This window comes from Pelobates fuscus, chromosome 8 (genome assembly GCF_036172605.1).
Source record: "Pelobates fuscus isolate aPelFus1 chromosome 8, aPelFus1.pri, whole genome shotgun sequence".
NCBI classification, from domain to species: Eukaryota; Metazoa; Chordata; class Amphibia; order Anura; family Pelobatidae; genus Pelobates; species Pelobates fuscus.
The window spans coordinates 6,708,537-6,727,902 of record NC_086324.1 but is presented as its reverse complement, the minus strand read 5'-3'; positions in this window follow the sequence as shown (position 1 = coordinate 6,727,902).

The window sequence follows — 19,366 nt, the reverse complement described above, 5'->3', positions numbered from 1 at the left end:
ATTCACTTGAAACACGGCCTACCAAAGAGGCCCCACATCATATTGTTAACTGTAGGGGTGTACCTCAGACACCCCTACACCCCCAGGTTCGTCGCCACCGAAGAGCTAGAACCAACCAGTCCTTAATTCCATCAGGCCTACACCTCGGCCTGTCCAGTTCAAACTCCACGCCAAATTCCAATTTTTACTATGCCCTGTTCCGCCACAGCACATGGCTTGACCTCCTTAAGCGCATGTGCGACCCCCACCACACCTAAACAGGGCCTGTTCAATACCTTCGTGGAAGCCAAGGTTCAACAAATCATTCCCCACGTCTGACAGGTGTACCCCGTCCCTCCTAAAATACCCAGGCAACATGCCCTCCAACTCCCTGTGACGCACCACTATGCCCCCAGAACGTCTGATAAAAACTGCCATCATCTTATTAATTTTACCCCTTGATCGAGCTATTGCAGCCGGATCCCTGGCGTGTCTCCACGCAAAGCGTGGAACCATCTCGGACCACACCACCACCACACCAGGAACCAGCTCCCTCAGCCGATCCACATCCCTTTTCATCCTCCTCACCAATTCCCTTTGCGGAATCCCACCTAAGTCGTTCCCCCCTCCGTGAACCAACACCACATCCGGGACCGACCCACCAACCGCTTTCCGAAACAAGAAATTACATAAACTCTGCCAACTAGCGCCCCTAAAACCAAACCAACATAGAGTCACTATTTTCCAATGGAAAGCCCAGCTGTGATCCGCTTCTGCGAACTGCGGCTCTCTTCTCCGCCCAGTACACATACGAGTGGCCCAGCAACCAAACTTCCAAACCTGAAAAGAGACAAAATTAGTGGCAGAAAAAAGGCAACGTCCCCATCCCAGATTCTTGCACCCGAACAATTACACCAACTTATCCGGCCTTACGTACGAGCGGAATCGCACGGACTCCCACCTCCCTATTTGTTTGATCCTCTCGTCCCCCAAACCTAAACGCGCAGCCTCTGTCGCTGCCCCAATGCGAAAAGAGTGCGTCCCAAATTGGCTCGGTTCCAGGCCCATCTTCTGCAATCCCATCCGAAAGACCCGCAGAAACTGAAATCGTGACAACGCCGAGCCATCGGCATGCAAAAAGAAACAACCCTTCCCTTCCGGCCGAACCTCGCAGTGCCTTGCACCGCAAGCCACCGGGCAAGCCCCTGATCCTGGCAACTCATATAGCACCACCGCACATCCCTTGCCGTAAACGTCCGTTTTAGACCGGCGCAGCCATATCTGCACCCGGTCACTACCTATGACCACGTCCTCGAACATCAACCCGCCGTTCCCCAACTTGTTGGCACTCACCAGCTCACTAATGCGAAAAGCCCCAAAAAACGCCCAGACAAACGCCCCAGAAAATAGTGTTACTTCGAAAGGGGAATTACACAGATCGATCAACACCCCTAACAGGTTTTGCAAGACCGAAAACGACACTGGCCGCCTCGGGTCCGCGAGCTTCTTACCCCTCTTAAAGCCCTTCAAAGCCTGGCGTATTAAAAAATTCTTCGTAATGTCCTCCCACCCGTTGAACTTGAACAAAAACGCCAGGGCAGACATGTACCTATCTATCACGGCCGGTGACGCCTGTTTAGCAAACAAGCGACACAGTACCCACAACAGCACGTCCACCCTCTGCCCCTGCGAACTGTCGCCCCCTACCTGATGTACCGCCTCTTCCCATTCCTTCCAAACCTTGACGTAACCTGACCAAGTGCTCGGCGCCAGAGAATTCCTTATACACTCCCCAAGCATGCGGTCCCGAGCTGCCACATCTCGCCCGGGCAAGCCTGCCCCTGTGCCATTGCTTCCGGCGCCGCTTCCCAAAATCGTTCCCACTGAAAACGAGAAAGCGCATCAGCTACCACATTCAACATACCAGGGATGTGCCTAGCCCTAAACACCAAATTGAAAGACATGCAGAGAAGGACAAAACGCCGCAGCAAACACAAAACAGGGGGAGACGACGCCGACAAACTATTGATCGCCTGTACTACCGCCATGTTATCTGAGTGAAATACAATATGCTTGTTGGACAACACCTGCCACCACAAACTCACCGCTACCACCACCGGGAATAGCTCCAGAAACGCTAGGTTTTTAATCAGCGAGCTCTGCCTCCAGGCCTCAGGCCATGGCTCGGCGCACCAGTGACCCCCCAGGTAAGCCCCAAAGCCTATGCTACCAGAAGCGTCGGTGTACAGACCCACAACCTCCCCTGATGCCGCCGGCTCTCGAAAAATCACCGTCCCATTAAAAGCCTGCAAGAACCGGTCCCACACCATTAAATCCGCCTTCATATCCGCCGAAACCCTGATGTAATGCGACGGCAGGCGCACCTTGCTCGTAGCTTGTGCAAGGCGCCTACAGAAAACCCTCCCCATGGGTATGACCCGGCACGCGAAGTTAAGGCTCCCTACCAGCGATTGGAGCCCACGCAGTGTCACCTTCTTGGCCCTCCCTACCGTGGCCACCAGCTCACGGAGCCGTGATAATTTGTCCCCCGGTAGCCTGCATTCCCATTTACCGGAGTCAATTTCTAAACCCAAAAAACTAAGGCACGTCGTAGGCCCGACCGTCTTGTCTTCCGCCAGAGGAACCCCGACTTTGTGCGCTACCTATTGAAACACGTCCAATATCTGTTTACAACGGTCCGAGTCCCGCGGGCCCACGCAAAGAAAATCGTCGAGGTAATGCACCACCGCGCCCCCTGCCGATTCAGTCCGCACAACCCACTCCAAAAAGGTACTAAACCTCTCGAAATAGGCGCACAAGATCGAACACCCCATCGGCAGGCACAGGTCAACGAAAAATTCCCCTTCAAAACAGCAACCGAGCAGATGATGGCAGTCCGGGTGTATAGGGAGCAGTCGAAACGCTGCTTCCACATCTACCTTTGCCATCAGCGCACCATGCCCCAGCCTCCGAACCAACTCGACTGCCTTGTCAAATGACGTATAAGAGACGGAGCTAAGGGCCGTGTCGATGTCATCATTCACCGAAGCCCCTTTCGGGTAAGATAAATGATGAATCAACATGAATTTGCCTGCTTCTTTCTTGGGGACCACGCCCAGCGGGGATATTCGCAAATCGGGCAATGGCGGTGACGAGAACGGTCCCGCCATCCTCCCCAGTTGCACTTCCTTACCTAGCTTTTCCCGCACTACCTCTGGGTGTTCCCGAACTGACTTGAGATTCCCACATAACGTACCAGGTCCCCTAACTACGTAGGAAATAAAGAACCCCTCCCGAAAACCCCGCCACAAGAAAATTGCATCTTCCCTGTTAACGTATCCAGGGCCGTCTTTAACATTAAATTGACCCTGGGCAAGCATTTGCTTGGGCCCCCTGGAGCCTGCCTCCCCCTACACTTGCACCCGCAGGGCATGTAATCATGCCCTCCACCCCAACAGTGGTAGAACGAATGTAGAGAGGGCTCTGGTGCAAGAAAGCTTTTGGGCCTCCGCTCTAGGGCAAGAGTGGAGAAAATAATTCCCACAATGCAATGCCAGCTGGGGATCTACAATTTGGACATTCTAGCAGGGCTGTCTTTGAGAGCAGTGTTTGTGCATTTGAATGTGAGCATGTTTTTGTATAGAGTATGTGTGTGCATGTAGGGTGTAGTATTGGTGTTTGATTGAAGAGGTGTATTTTTATATACTTTTGAGTTTGAATTCAGGGGTGGTTTTGCATGTAATGTTTGTGTTTGCATGTTGTGTTTGATCGCTGGGATGTAAGCACATGCATTCTATACATTCACAGACATACATACACATTAGCACGCAGATACACACAAACACACTGATACCTGAACACACCTAGACACATGCACATACTGACACAAACACACTGGCGTTTACACACACACTAGCGCATACACTAGGATACACACAGATACGGTCACATACATACACACACACTCAGGTACACATACACAGAGGTACACATGCAGGGGTGTATTTGTGTGCAGTGTTAGCGTAGGAATGCTGGTATGTATGCATTGCCACACACACTTACACAAACACTGAGATACATGCAGACACAGGAACACAGATACACATGAAGTGGTGTATTTGAGTGCAATGTTAGCGTTGGAATGTAGTAGTGTTTTTGTGTGCAGTATGATGGGATGTATGCATTGCCGTATGCATAGATACACACACTGACACACATATACACACACACACACACACCCACACACAAGTACACATATACATACACAGGTTTACATACACCCAGATACAAATACACACTGACACACAGGTACACATGCACTGACACAAACACAGCCAGATACACACACTGTCAGATACACACAGTGACACAAACACAGCCTGATACACACACTGACAAAAACACAGCCAGATATACACAAACAGCCAGATACACACACTGACACGCACACAACCAGATACACACATACAGTCAGATACATACACTGACACACAAAGCCAGATAGACACACAGCCAGATACACACACTGACAAAAACATAGCCAGGTACACACTCATAGTCAGATACATACACAGCCAGATACAGACACTGACCCAGACCCAGGTACTATCATTTTACATAGTTTAGCCACCCTCCTTTCTCCTTACCTTTACAGAAGGGTAGCTAGTTGGAGCTGGATGGCTGAGGTTGATGGTAGTCTGAGGAACCTGCTATCTCAGTCCCTCTCCTCCTCCTTTTCTTCCTACATTTGTGCCTCCTCCACCCCAGCGGCACTCTGTTACTTTTGAGGACGTGGTCTGACATCACTTCCTCCCAGCAAGCAGGAAGACAGGGCCAGGTATGGAGCACACTTAAAGGGCCAGGGGCCCCTGGTTACATCACATGTTGCAGCCCACCGGAAAATTTCTCAGGATCCCAGTGGGCTCTCAGGTCCTGGTTGCAGGCAGGAGGCCCCCCAGGAAGCTGCTTTGGGCCCAGGGGCGTACCTAGAGCATATGGCACCCGGGGCGGGTCCTAGTTTTGGCACCCCCCCCTGCACTTTAAAATATACAAAACACCCACATTTTTTAAAATGTATGTAGCATTGAGCAGTGCTTGCATGTTTCAATGTAAGCATGCTTTTGTATGGAGTAAGTGTGAGTGAATGAATGGGTGTGTTTGTATGTAGTGTTGGCATTTTAATGCAGGCATGCTTTTGTGTGTAGTGTTGGCGAGATGCAGTGGTGTGGTTATATATAATGGTGATGTTTTAATACAGAGGTGTGTTTGTATGTAGTGTTTGCACTGGAATGCAGGGATGTGTTTGTGTGTAGTGTTGGCAAGATGCTGAGATGTGGGATTGCCATATTTAAGGACACCAAATAAGGGAGCTATCTGCTAAACAGCACCCTAATTTGGTATCTTTACATATGGAATCTCACATAAGGGCACCAATTTAGGGAATTCTCTACTAAATAGCTAAAAGATCAAAATTTAAAAAGCCTTTTTCTTAATTTTAATCTTTAGGTTGTTTAGTAGATAACTCACTTATTTGTTATCCTTATGTGGGATTGACATATTTAAGGACACCAAATTAGGGAGCTATCTACTAAACATATACACAACCACAGATATACAAACGCATTTAGTTATTAAGAGGTCCAACCAACCTCCCTACCTTACTCTGGGAGTGACAAGCGGTTGCTGCTGGGCTGGGATCTCTGTGCTCTTCCTTCACAGCTCACTTGCACGACCAGTAGTGATGCCGATGCCAGGATGATGTCATACCCCAGCTGCCGGCTTACTGCAGGGCGTACACAAACTCCTATATGGTCCATAAAAATGTTTAATCTCACTGCCTTCCAGTATATATCTGTCCTATCTGTCTGGGGGAATGTGACAACGTGGATGTATATGTAAGTGGGTGAGTATTACTATCAGGAGAAAGGTATATGGCAGGGTGGGACAGTGTGGTGGATACTATGACAGTGTGTGCCACTGCACACAGTGGATTGAAGGAGGTGACTGCAGGTGAGGTGGTGAGTATATGGTGTTTTATGTCACGGGTGGGAACAATGGGATTGGGTGTTATATGGAAGAGAGGATATTATGTCAAGGCAGGGCCAGGGTGTATGGCAGGGTGTGTATTATGATACGGTGGAGGTATATAGCAGGGAGGGGATTATGGCAGTGTGGGTATTATATGACATGTTAAAGGGGTATATGCCAGGGTGGGAATTATGACCAGGTAGTGGGTTTATAGCAGGGAGGATATTATGACAAGGCAGGGGTGTATATGGTGGGGGTGTATATGGCAGAGAGGGCAGGGGTGTTGAAAAAAAAAAAAATAAAACTACTTGTCCAGGGACTAAAGTGTTTGCCCAATCTACTTGTCTGCCGTGACAATCTACTTGTCCTGATACAAATCTTTATTGATAGTAATTTAGGAGACAGACCTGGTGTAGGGGTGATAGGGATGTAGTATGGGTAAGACACATAGTGTGGGGGTGGGATGTAGTGTATGTAGTGTGTGTAGGGCATTGTAAGGCACATAGTGTGCTGTGGGATAGGGTTGGCAGAGTGAGGAGGGGACAGGTGGCAGAGCGTAGGAGGGAGGGGCTGACAGAGCGTGGGAGGGAGTGACAGGTAGCAGAGTGAGGGAAAGAGGGGTTGACTGGTGACTGAGGGAGGGGGTGACTGGTGACTGGGGGGGTGACTGGTGACAGAGTGACTGAGGGAGGGGGTGACTGGTGACTGGGGGGGTGACTGGTGACAGAGTGACGGGGTGACAGGGTGACTGAGGGAGGGGGTGACTGGTGACAGGGTGACTGGGGAGGGGGTGACTGGTGACAGGGTGACTGAGGGGGTGACAGGGTGACTGAGGGGGGTGACAGGGTGACTGAGGGGGTGACAGGGTGACTGGTGACAGAGTGACTGAGGGGGGGTGACAGGGTGACTGAGGGGGGGTGACAGGGTGACTGAGGGGGGTGACTGGTGACAGGGTAACTGAGGGGGGGTGACAGAGTGACTGAGGGGGGTGACAGGGTGACTGAGGGGGGTGACTGGTGACAGGGTGACTGAGGGGGGTGACAGGGTGACTGAGGGGGGGTGACTGGTGACTGGGTGACTGAGAGGGGTGACAGGGTGACTGGGGGGGTGACTGGTGACAGGGTGACTGAGGGGGGTGACAGGGTGAGGGGGTGACAGGGTGACTGAGGGGGGTGACAGAGTGACTGAGGGGGGTGACTGAGGGGGGGTGACAGGGTGACTGAGGGAGGGGGTGAGAGGGTGACTGAGGGAGGGGGTGACAGGGTGATTGAGGGGTGACAGGGTGACAGGGTGAAGGGGTGACAGGGTGAGGGGGTGACAGGGTGAGGGGGGGTGACAGGGTGAGGGGGGGTGACAGGGTGACTGGGGGGTTGACTGGTGACAGGGTGACTGAGGGGGGTGACAGGGTGACTGGGGGGGTGACAGGGTGACTGGGGGGGTGACTGGTGACAGGGTGAAGGGGGGTGACTGGTGACAGGGTGAGGGGGGGGTGACTGGTGACAGGGTGAGGGGGGGTGACAGGGTGACTGAGGGGGGTGACAGAGTGACTGAGGGAGGGGGTGAGAGGGTGACTGAGGGAGGGGGTGAGAGGGTGACTGAGGGAGGTGACAGGGTGAGGGGGTGACAGGGTGAGGGGGGGAGACAGGGTGACTGAGGGAGGGGGTGACAGGGTGAGAGGGTGAGGGGGGGTGACAGGGTGACTGAGGGGGGTGACAGAGTGATTGAGGGAGGGGGTGACAGGGTGACTGAGGGGGGTGACTGAGGGGGGGTGACAGGGTGACTGAGGGAGGGGGTGAGAGGGTGACTGAGGGAGGGGGTGACAGGGTGATTGAGGGGGTGACAGGGTGACAGGGTGAAGGGGTGACAGGGTGACAGGGTGAGGGGGTGACAGGGTGAGGGGGGGTGACAGGGTGAGGGGGGGTGACAGGGTGACTGGGGGGTTGACTGGTGACAGGGTGACTGAGGGGGTGACAGGGTGACTGGGGGGGTGACTGGTGACAGTGTGAAGGGGGGTGACTGGTGACAGGGTGAGGGGGGGTGACAGGGTGACTGAGGGGGGTGACAGAGTGACTGAGGGAGGGGGTGAGAGGGTGACTGAGGGAGGGGGTGAGAGGGTGACTGAGGGAGGTGACAGGGTGAGGGGGTGACAGGGTGAGGGGGGGGAGACAGGGTGACTGAGGGAGGGGGTGACAGGGTGAGAGGGTGAGGGGGGGTGACAGGGTGACTGAGTGGGGGGGTGACAGGGTGACTGAGTGGGGGGGTGAGAGGGTGACTGAGGGAGGGGGTGACAGGATGATTGAGGGGGGTGACAGGGTGACTGAGGGAGGGGGTGACAGGGTGAGAGGGTGGTGACAGGGTGACTGAGAGGGTGGTGACAGGGTGACTGAGGGGGGGTGACAGGGTGACTGAGTGGGGGGTGACAGGGTGACTGAGTGGGGGGGGTGACAGGGTGATTGAGGGGGTGACAGGGTGACTGAGGGGGGGTGACAGGGTGACTGAGTGGGGGGTGACAGGGTGACTGAGTGGGGGGTGACAGGGTGATTGAGGGGGGTGACAGGGTGACTGAGGGAGGGGGTGACAGGGTGAGAGGGTGAGGGGGGATGACAGGGTGACTGAGGGGGGGGGGTGAGGGTGAATTTACAATAATAATATTTTCTTACCATGATTCAGGGGCTGTCTCTCTCCATCCCAGCGCAGGCAGTGCAGGAGGTGCAGGCAGAGTGGCCGCAGGGGAGAAATCTTGCAGAATGCACGCTCTGCGCCCCCTGCTGGCACACTCCATAACAGCATCCCTGGTGCTCAGTGATGACTCAGAACACAGGCTGGGAATCCCCTCCCTGTGCTCTGACTCACTCACTGAGCGCCTGAGCCGCGAGGGAGAGGACGACCAGCAGGAGGGACAGAGTGTGGCACCCCCCTACTGGATGGCACCCGGGGCGGACCGCCCCCCCCGCCCCCCCCTTAGTACGCCACTGTTTGGGCCCCCCAGGAGTAATTGGGCCCGGGGCAGCTGCCCCTTTTGCCCCTTGTTAAAGACGGCCCTGAACGTATCGCCTTAGCCAAAGCAACATCACGTCTATTTTCACCGGAGACACCCCCAGCAGAAGCTGCGGGAGCCGCCGCCCCTGCGGGCCCTCCTCCCCCGCCAGTCTTACCCTTTTTGAAACAACGGTTGACACCGTGGGTCCCCCCGCAGCCTGAACATTCGTGCCGGAACCTGCAAGTATTTCCCCATTTGCAATGTCCCTCGTTGAACATCCAGCAGAAACCTTTCTTTTGCCCAGCCGACCCGGCCCCTGAGGCCGCGCCGGCTGCCCCGGGAAAGGGCGCCGCCTTCTGGGCCATCATAAGGCGCATCCATAACGGCAGGTCCATTTGGTCCCACCGCATGCTCGCATTTGCTGCCAGCCGTTGACGAAACTGCTCGTCGTACCTCCACCAAGCCAAACCTCCGTAGGTTCGGTACGCGTCTCCTATCCCATCCAAATAACAGAAGAGTTCTGAGCAACGCCCTGGAGCCTTCTCCCTGATTACGCTAGCTAGAATGCAGAAGGCCCTCAACCAATTCCCAAAAGTCTTAGGTATCTTGCGATACCTCCGCCTTTTTTCCTCCTCCTCCTTTTTGGCATCCTTCTTATCCTCCTCCTTCAAGTCTAAGAACTCCTCTAGGGGAAGGAGGGAAAATATCTCCACAAACTCACCTTTCCATATCTTCTCTTTCACTTCCGCTTTCAAATGACATCCGAGGGGGCCCGCGAAGGACACGTGCACATTCTGCCGCGCCGCATCCGGGACATCACCTACCTCACGCTCCTCGCCCCCTCCTTCCAACCCAGACAACTCAGCCACCGCGCCTGACTCACCTCCGCCGGGCGCGGACAATCGTGTCCCCCCGAGCCCCGCCGCTGGGTCCCGACTACTCTCTCGCGCCCACACCTTCCCGAATTGCGCAGGCGACCCCTCCGTCCCAGACCAAGAATCTAAAAATGTTCTTAAATCATTTAACAACTGTCCCGGGTGTCGTGTGTGTGGGAACTCACCACTCGAACCTCTGGCCGCAGCTGGCTGCAGAGGCGCCGTCCTTCCGTCCACCTTTCCAGGCACCGGAGAATCCCGTCGTCGCCGACTCCCATCCGCCTGGACTTGCCTCGAGACCGTAGGGGTATTGCTCCGAGACCTGTAGGGAGAAGGAAATCTGGATAGTCTGTCCTGAACCGTCCTCACCCGCCTTTCCTCCCTACGTTCCTCCCAATCCTCCTTAGCAACGCTTCGTCTCGCAGGGCGACTGCCCTCACGAGGTGGTCCCCTCCACCGATCACTGATCCTCCCTCCCGGTGAACCTGATCTTCTTCGTTGACTCCTCCTTCCGCTATCCCTGGAATCGCGCCTCCTGCAACAGGAGCCTGCTACGCTGCACCCGCTCCGCGCAGGTGACCTCTCCCTGCTCCCCGAACTCCTTGTTCTGCTCCTCGAGACGCTGCGCCTGACGCCAGAGAAGCGTCGTTCTGCTCTCCACCCGCTTCCTGCGGCCTCCATGTCGTGAAGCTGACCCTGAGAGCGGCCAGATGGGCCCTCTCGCCTACCGCTGACATCCTTAACTAACTTAACAGGAGGAGCACCCTGCCCCCCAACTGTCAGTGCCGAGCCTGGCCTCTCCTCGGCCGTCTGCCCCAAGCCAGATTCAGCATCACTATCCTGGCAGACTGCCGTGTGCCCAGACCCACTCGCTTCCTGTGAAGTCCCCTTGTCCCTGCAGCTGTCTCACTGCCCCGCCTCTGCCTGAGACGTCCCTGCCATGACTCTGCTGTCCCGGCCTCCCCTTAAGGCCTGAGGGGCCGTCCCATACCCGCCATCACCATCACTCCCCTGCCCTCCAGCACTCGCACTAGTGGCTGACTCACCGGGACGTGTCTGCTTCGCGCCGCCGCTCACATGACCCCCAGCCAGCCCGGCCTCCGTCCCGGCCGTCTTCTGAGATCCGCCCGGACCGTTCCTCCTGCCAGCCGCGGAACCGCGTGGCTTGGATCCTTCCGCCACCGTGCACTGTACGGCCACCCTCGCCAGGCCGCTGCCACGCCCACCGGAGCGAGCCGTGCGCCTGCCTGGCTCCGTTGACCAGGCCTCACCCGGACCGTCGGTCACTCCACATCCCGCCGAAGGGCTCCTCCTCCGCCGCGCTGCGGGCCCAGCGCCCGGGCTCAAACGCTGAGGTGGTCTCGTCCTCCTCGCCGGTCGACGGGCCGGTACCGCAGGAGCAGGCCCGGCAGTCCCCAACTGCTGATGAAGCCAATCCAGCCCTCTGTCCTTCACAGCTGCACGAACACCATCCAGGATCTCTTCTAGCGACGCCATAATCCTGCAGAAACGAAAAAGAAAAAGAACCTCGCCGACCTGACACAATTTACAGGTAAGAGAGGCTCTGGTTAAAATGGCCCCTATTCTAAAATGGCTGCTCTTTATACTCCCTGTCTCCGCCCCCAAGCACCATTAAACTAATCCAACCCCCCCCTCCTACTGCGTTGTTCCATGGGCTTCAGTATACAGCCTTCGTCTACAGACTGTGGGATTCTCCCTCTCAAATAGAGCCTTGAGATCCCAGAGCCAGGAGTGATTGGACTCTGGTCCATGTGAGTTCTACCCCCCCCCACCTTTTCCCATATACAGTTTGTATTATACCATCTGCACTATATTCTCCTATGCTTACGTTCAGATTTACCATCTTCAGTAATAGCCACTAATTTGGTAATATTGTTTATTTCTGTACATACCACTGGGCTATAGTGCAGCTGTGCTGTACCTAACGCTCACTGTCTGTTGGATTGTTCTAATTATATATTCTAGATGTTCCAATTCAATTTAAGCTTTTCAAGTGATTCAATATTTTTAGATAAACTTTTTACAATATATTTAAAAAAATATTCAAAAATATGCTTATATAAAAAAAGATATCAATGAAAAATGTATCCAAATATACGACATTGAAGCCATAAATAGAACAATGAAGACAAGTTGATTGTTGGGTCAGACCCATAAGCTTCTGATAGAGAGGACGAGGAGAGCATTTCATGTAAGGACAGGAGCGAGCGTCAAACGGCTGCACAACAATGTATTCTTTCAGCCCATCAGATCACGCAGATCTCCACGGATTATAAATATTTTACAGCTATGCTGTGATATGGAATAGCGCCCCCTGCTGGATCTAATCGTACACTATTAATAATATAAATTGAAGGGGTACATTTAGATTGAGCAGTTTTTCCTGATGATATTATAAGTAGATATTAGATATGTATATGAAAGGGGTGTATACATGGCAATATGGCTAAGGGCCAGTGTCACAGCAGGCGTTATCAGAAGAGGCCACACAGGGTACGCGGCAGTATGTGTGCACCCAGTCAAACATGGACTTTGGAAGCTGATTGTTCAGGCCTTGGATCCCTCTGATAAACCCTGTTTACTTAGAGTCACTTTTTTTCCAAAACTTCATTCTGACTGTGTCCACCGTTTAAAGCATTTATCCACATTGACCTTTACTAATGGCTATGAGATCTTTAATTAACGGAAAACAGTAATTGGACGCAGCTGCTAATTGTTTAGAGAATGCCCTTGGGTGTGCAATCACTTACTGAAAGTGCTCGGTTTTCATGGCGATGTGTTATCGAACAGCTTGCGTCCACAACTGTTTGGACACTCAATTCGGAATTATAGCAAAATCTATTCAAACACAGGTGATCCTACTCGTCTTTAGTCAACCCTAGTTTTGCCATTTTGAATAACTTTGGAAAAACATCTTTCCTGCATTTTGGCTTCTATAGGGAATAAATCGTCTAAATTCCGTATCTCCATAAATACTGTGCGGATAGATCATTAAACAAATCGAACAGACAATGGACGAACAGTTTATTTTGATTCGTGATTCGGAGTTCTGTCTGCAGCGCAAAAAAAACCCATTGATTGATGGAAAACCCCGTTTGATGGTTAGCGGACTGTCACTAAATGTTATTTTTATTCACAGAGCAAGTGAGAAGTTACCAACAGGGGGGGAGGGGGAGGCGCAGTAACAATGGTATATATAGACAGAAAATACCGGAAAACACAGCCAACAGCGAGACATTTCGTATTCAGTTATTGTAGCCTAAAGATTGAAATTACTTTTAATTTCCAGCAAGTTGCCCTTTAAAAAAAGAAGCCGGATGGTTCAAATGACTCTAATCCCCAATATTTCTCCATTTTGGTATAATGGAACATTTCAGATATTTTGTGTCTGATTTTAAAGAGACAGTCCACACCCCTAATGCACTTTAACTTTCTGAAATGCTTTATATGTAACGAGTGTGTCTGCTTTTCTTGCTGTGCTTGCGAAGTATAAATCCGCACGTGCCCTAAATATATATATATATAAAACATATTGTGTCAGGGAATTCTGAAATGTAACACAAGGCAAGGGTGGAGGGAGCCACACTGGAGGCCGTGAATGTTCACTTACCCTGTCCCTTTAACTTGATGGTTTTAGACATATTTTTATTTGACCTGGTAAATTAAATACAATAGTAATAGGCTAGTTCTAGGTGGAAGTAGCACATATTATCTGTGTTCACAATGTCTCCATCTGTGACCAGAATGCATGGGAGAATATCTGGGGGTCACTTTAAACTGGTATTTAATGTTTAATACGTTTTATCAATGTGTTGGAGGGAAACACTCGACACGGGTTCCAATTGTCCCACCTGATCTCCCTGCATTTATATAGAGGTTCAGCTGGCAGACAGGTGGCAATAGCTGCTGTGCCCAGTGCTGGGGTAATAGCTGCTGTACCCAGTGCAGGGGTAATAGCTGCTGTACCCAGTGCAGGGGTAATAGCTGCTGTACCCAGTGCTGGGGTGATAGCTGCTGTACCCAGTGCAGGGGTAATAGCTGCTGTACCCAGTGCAGGGGTAATAGCTGCTGTACCCAGTGCAGGGGTAATAGCGGCTGTACCCAGTGAAGGGGTAATAGCGGCTGTACCCAGTGAAGGGGTAATAGCAGCTGTACCCAGTGCAGGGGTAATAGCTGCTGTACCCAGTGAAGGGGTAATAGCAGCTGTACCCAGTGCAGGGGTGATAGCTGCTGTACCCAGTGCAGGGGTGATAGCTGCTGTACCCAGTGCAGGGGTAATAGCTGCTGTACCCAGTGCAGGGGTGATAGCTGCTGTACCCAGTGCAGGGGTAATAGCTGCTGTACCCAGTGCAGGGGTGATAGCTGCTGTACCCAGTGCAGGGGTAATAGCTGCTGTGCCCAGTGCAGGGGTAATAGCTGCTGTACCCAGTGCAGGGGTGATAGCTGCTGTACCCAGTGCAGGGGTAATAGCTGCTGTGCCCAGTGCAGGGGTGATAGCTGCTGTACCCAGTGCAGGGGTAATAGCTGCTGTACCCAGTGCAGTGGTAATAGCTGCTGTACCCAGTGCAGGGGTAATAGCTGCTGTACCCAGTGCAGGGGTAATAGCTGCTGTACCCAGTGCAGGGGTAATAGCTGCTGTACCCAGTGCAGGGGTAATAGCTGCTGTACCCAGTGCAGGGGTAATAGCTGCTGTACCCAGTGCAGGGGTAATAGCTGCTGTACCCAGTGCCGGGGTAATAGCTGCTGTACCCAGTGCAGGGATAATAGCTGCTGTACCCAGTGCTGGGGTAATAGCTGCTGTACCCAGTGCAGGGGTAATAGCTGCTGTACCCAGTGAAGGGGTAATAACTGCTGTACCCAGTGCTGGGGTAATAGCTGCTGTACCCAGTGCAGGGGTGATAGCTGCTGTACCCAGTGCCTTGCTGGGCACTGATGCCAAGCTCTAGTATTACCTGGGTGGATATTCAAAGCTCTCGGCACAGAAAGTGTTAAAGGAAATTTGGCATGGGGTCTCCTGCCATCAAAATGCAGGTTTTATGGAGAAGGCTTGAGATCCAAATCTTAAATATGTAAATAATGCGTCTGCCTGGTAAATTGCGCTTCTCTCCCTTAGCAGTAAAATTAAACCCTGCCAGCATTTCATCACAGGGAATGAAATCATTTTAAATGGTACTAGTTTTTTTAAAAGTATTTTACATATTTATGATCTCACATCTCTCTCAAATGTTGAAGAGCAATTTAAAAATCTGAAAAAATAGATGATTTGTCTCTCAGGCTGGGCATTGGGGTGCAAGGGATAAGAACGTAGGGTGCCCAGACCTTGAGTCAAGGCCTGTGACAATCCCTAATTCATAATGTGAGGGTGATATCCGCCACTTGGCACAAGTCCTGCTGGTTTTGCAGAATTCAGCAGTTTGCAAAAAAATGTACAATTTAACAGCAGATATGAGCTACGAGACACTTTACTAAATAAAAAAAAATATTTTACAATATTATTAGTATCTAGCAGCCTGGCTGTAAAATGCCATTTTCAGCATCTCTGCATCCACGCCCTCTTAATACTTACCAGAAAAGTTACCTTCTATAACTGTAGCTGGGAATAAGATCCCATCCATCCACTACCTTAGCATCGAAATTAATAAAAATTCTGTGCTTCATTACTGTCTAGTCATCGCCGGGTCAGATATCCCTGGGCCCGTCATCGCAGTGTCAGTCATCGCCAGGTCAGTCATCGCCTGGTCAGTCATCGCCTGGTCAGTCATCGCCTGGTCAGTCATCGCCTGGTCAGTCATAACCGGGTCAGTCATCCCTGTGCCTGTCATCGCTGGGCAAGTCATCACTGGGTCAGTCATCCCTGTGCCTGTCATCGCTGGGCAAGTCATCACTGGGTCAGTCATCCCTGTGCCTGTCATCGCTGGGCAAGTCATCACTGGGTCAGTCATCCCTGTGCCTGTCATCGCTGGGCAAGTCATCACTGGGTCAGTCATGAGGTTTTAAACACATTTTCACCTCCAGTCTCTCTAAAACATGGAAAACTAATTAACTTGAATCATTATTATTATTGCCATTTATATAGCGCCAACAGATTCCGTAGCGCTTTACAATATTATGAGAGGGGGGGGGGGGTTAACTATAATTAGGACAATTACATAAGAAACTTACAGGAACGATAGGTTGAAGAGGACCCTGCTCAAACAAGCTTACATTTATAGGAGGTGGGGTGTAAAACACATTAGGACAGGAAATATCAATCAAATAAGGTGGGAGTGAAGCAGAGCTGGAGGAGAGAATAGAGTGCTGCCCTTTAGGAGAGAGCAAGAGACAGGTATGTGAGGTAGAGGTTACTCTGGGAGACCTTAAGCTTTCCAAAAGAGATGGTTTTTAAGGCACTTCTTAAAGGATTGAAGACTAGGGGAGAGTCTGATGGCGGTAGGCAGGCTATTCCATTGGAAGGGAGCCGCCGCAAGAAGTCCCGCAAGCGCGAATTGGCCGTACTGGTGCGAGCAGCGGACAGGAGAAGGTCACAGGCAGAGCGGAGAGACAGAGAAGGGGCATACCTGTGGATCTGTGAAGAGATATAAGAGGGGCTAGAATTGGTCAATGCTTTATAGGTATGGGTTAGCACTTTGAATTGACTCCTATAGGATACAGGGAGCCAATGTAAGGACTGACAGAGGGGTGAGGTGTGAGAAGACCGACTAGAGAGGAAAATCAGTCTAGCTGCAGCATTCATTACAGACTGTAGCGAGGCAGTACGGCTTTTGGGAAGACCAGATAGGAGAGGGTTACAATAATCCATGCGGGAAATTACTAGAGCATGGACAAGCTCCTTGGTAGCATCTTGTGTAAGAAAGGGGCGGATGCGGGCTATGTTTTTAAGGTGGAATCTACAGGATTTGGCAACATGCTGGATGTGAGGCTCAAAGGTGAGACCAGAATCAAATCGAACGCCTAGGCACAGTAGGCAGCGCGCTTGCAAGGATGGACTGATGTGGGTACCACTGACATGAAGGGAGAGTGAAAGAGGAGGATCAGTATTAGGAGGAGGAAAGACAAGGAGCTCAGTTTTAGAGAGATTGAGTTTCAGAAAGCGTGAAGACATCCAGTCAGAGATGGAAGAAAGCAGACATTTATTGCATTTATACATAATGGTTGTGATGTTTGTTCTTGTTTTTTTTTTTAAATATAATTTACATTTTTAGTTTAATTCCCCCCCCCAAAAAAGTTTGCCAGAACTGGCCCTCACTTAAATAGCCCTCGGGCTCCTATTGTAATAATGACACAGACTGCTACCCAGAATCCCTTGCTGCAGATGTAGATTTTTTGGATTCAGGCCGTGCATTACCAGCAATGTGTCTGTATAGATTTGTATCCTTTATCCTCCTGGAATAACAGCCTTGTTTGTCTATATAAATTGCAGCTCTCTTTCTTGTAGGCAGCGAACAAGGTGATAACAGATTTCGGGAGAAGATTACTGGTGCAGTATTCTTTGCTGGACAAGAATGACACGTTTACTGCCTATTAATACAAAGGAAGATACGAGCCACTCAATGGCTATGGAAAGTAAACTAAAAAGAACTTTAAAGAAGATCTCTTTGCAATATCACAGAGCGTTACAAGTATCACCAGTAACTTATGCTGCCCCCCCTTATGATCACAATTACTTATATCCCCTCAGTGAACAGACCGTTTTTCAATCTTCTTACCGTTAAGGACCAGGGCTGTTTTTACATTTCTGCGGTGTTTGTGTTTAGCTATAATTTTCCTCTTACTCATTTACTGTACCCACACATATTATATAACGTTTTTCTCGCCATTAAATGGTCTTTCTAAAGATACCGTTATTTTCATCATATCATATCATATCATTTACTATAAAATGTATATATAAAATAGGATGAAAACATTAAAAAAACACTTTTTCGAACGCAAGTTACATTGTAACACTGATATCTGTCAGGAATCCCCGAATAACCCTTCACATGTATATATTTTTTAAAGGAAGACAACCTAAGATATTAAACTCGGGGTATTTTGACTCTTTTCATGCAACCATTTTACCACCAATCCGTGCCAAACTAAAAAAAAAATGATTGGGGATTTTTTTGACACACATAACAATTTAAGAATACATGTATGGAGAACGTTAAGGGTTACTGCCAAAGAACACCCCAATATGTGTTGAGCATAATCTCCTGAGTACAGTGATACCCCCATGCATAGGTCTGTTGGATTCTCTGGGGGCTTAAAGATCTTATTTGGAGGGTGCGCATTGCAGTTTTCAAACTTGGAATTTTCACAGCTGGTCATCATGCACCCATGTCTTAATTGGGACATTTTTGAAGCCGGCCAATATAATTTACCCCCATCAAACCACCAAGTAGACAACCCAGGGTATTCAATATGGAGTATGTCCAGACTTTTTTAGTAGCCACTTAGTCACAAACACTGGCCAAAGTTAGCATTTATAATTCTTGAGTGTGTTAAAAATGCAAAAAAAAATCATGAACGCTAACTTTGGCCAGTGTTTGTAACTAAGTGGCTACTAAAAAAGGCTGGATTATATATATACATATATACCCCATTTACAATACATTGGGTTGTTTTGTTTTGCAAATGGTATGCCATCATGGGGGTAATTCTCATTCCTGGGCTACCATACGCTCTCAAAGGCAACATAACCAATCTTGCATATTTTAATGTGAAAAAAGAGCCTTATATTTGATCCTGTAACTTTCAAAAACACTGTAAAACCTGCACATGTGGGGTACTGTTATACTAGGGAGATATTGCTGAACACAAATATTAGTGTTTCAAAACAGTAAAATGTATCATAACAATATCATCAGTGAGGGTGCCGTTTGTGTGTGAAAAATGCATAAAACATCACTTTAACTGGCACTATCATCGCTGTGATATGTTTTACTGTTTTGAATCACTAATATTTGTATCTCAAAGTCTACCGAGTAAAACAGTACCCCCAATGTATAGGTTTTAGGGTGCCTTGGAACGTTACAAGGTTAACTATAGTGCTAGCAAATTAAATTCTCTGGACCTTCGGCCTGGGTTGTCAGGCAGGTCCCCCAAATTTCAATCAATAAAATTACTTAAAGGACCACTATAGGCACCCAGACCACTTCAGCTCAATGAAGTGGTCTGGGTGCCAGGTCCCCTCTTCCTGATAGCCGCTAGAGGCGCTTCCACGACGCTCAATGCGAAAATTACATTGAGCACGCAGAACGTCCATAGGAAAGCATCACTCAATGGCCCCGCATGTGCATTTGTGCATTTGGCTCATGCGCATTTGTGCATTTGCCTCAATGGCCGCGCATGTGCATTTGGCTCCACTCAGGAGCTGACGTCTGAAGGGGAAGAGAGGTCACCAGCACCGATGGAGCCCGGCGCTGGGTTAAGGTAAGTGGCTGAAGGAGTTTTAACCCCTTCAGCCCAGCGGGAGGGGGGCCAAGAGGGTGGAGGGGACCTA